Raw genomic sequence first — 1,627 nt, forward strand, 5'->3', positions numbered from 1 at the left:
TACAAGAATAGAATAGGAAAAAAAAGCTTTTAAACTAAAAAAATTATGTTTCGCGTAGGCGTACACATTTACCTTTTCAGCAACTCAACTCGCATAATAATTGGTCAAAAATAGCTACTTTTCAGGAGGAGCTTAAAACTTTATAAAATCTGATATTTCTTACCTTTTTTTATTCTGTTTTCACATTTATTATAATTATATTTTCATAGATTTTTTAAAATATTTAAAAGAAATCAAAATAATGATTTACTTTTAGTTTGATGACTTATGACTATCTGCATATCGAAATAACTGTAAAATGACTTGTGCCTTTTCTCTTATTTTGAATTGTGACTATTTGCTATTCAAAAATAATATAATATGACTGGATTTTTACTGTTTTTATAACTAAAGATAACTCACTTTCCTATCCTTTAGGCTTTTATACAAATTAATTAAAATTTTGTTGAATTATTAGTTTCCCAATGTTTTCTTCTTATTTTTTCACAGTGAATAAAAACAAAATATAGGTACTAGTATTGTATATTTTTTCTTTATATTTTATTACAAAAGCTTTAAAAAATAAATTGAACTGACTCCAATACATAAATATCAAACTTATTTAGCCTACCTACACATTGGGAAACATAATATGTATAGATACATCAAAAAATACAGTAGGAACTGCAATCGTAATAATCCAGTCTAACGGTCAAACAGCACATCGCATTCCAAAACACAACTCAAATTATACAGCTGAATAGGTATCTAGATATATGGAAAGCCACAGAATAAACTTCTCCACAGAGAATAAATGCTCGACCATATATACTGACTCACTTAGTGCTCTCAAAAACTTAGACGATCTTAAAAAAACAATGGCATATACACTCGAATATTGAAAAAAATGTTTAAAACCAATAAATGCATTAATATTGTTAATATTTGGGAGTACTTGATTCATAGATTTAATATTTTTAGATCCATAAAATATAATAATATTATTAATTTATATTTTATAATTTATTTTCCAGACAAGGGTAAGAAACATTTTTTAGTGTTTTTTTTAATGACTTATAATTTATTTTTGTTTGAAAGTTTCTTGGTAAATTTACAAAAGCAATATTTTTATTTTTTTTTACATTGTTTTTTAATCAATTTAAAATCATATAATATACAATTTTCAAATCTGTAACATTCTTTAATGGCAGTGATATCGATTTGGCGAAACATTTGCCTTATATCTGCAGTGAAAACTATGGAATGTAATCGGAATCGTACTAAAATTCCCGACAAGTCTTGCTGAAGTTTGGGTCCAGGAAATAGACAATCGTTTAAAGATATCCCATTGGAAGTAACTGCAGACGCATCATACACTACCCGTACTTTTGTAGTTAAACTCTCGGGCTTAAGGACTACATGGTGTGGAGTATAATAGTAGGAGCACTGCTTCTTACGGGATGCAGGCTAAATTGACGAAAGACTTAATAGATGCTACCTGCACGTCAGACATTCCTCGAACCACTAAATTACATTTCTGTCGTGCTAAACCTAGTTTCCTTCCACAAACTTCCGTCTTGTAATTATTTTCACTGGCACCGTCTAACAAAGCTCGAAACTCTTGGTAATCACCATTAACATCTTGAAC

Source organism: Acyrthosiphon pisum, chromosome A1, assembly GCF_005508785.2.
Source record: "Acyrthosiphon pisum isolate AL4f chromosome A1, pea_aphid_22Mar2018_4r6ur, whole genome shotgun sequence".
Classification (NCBI taxonomy): domain Eukaryota; kingdom Metazoa; phylum Arthropoda; class Insecta; order Hemiptera; family Aphididae; genus Acyrthosiphon; species Acyrthosiphon pisum.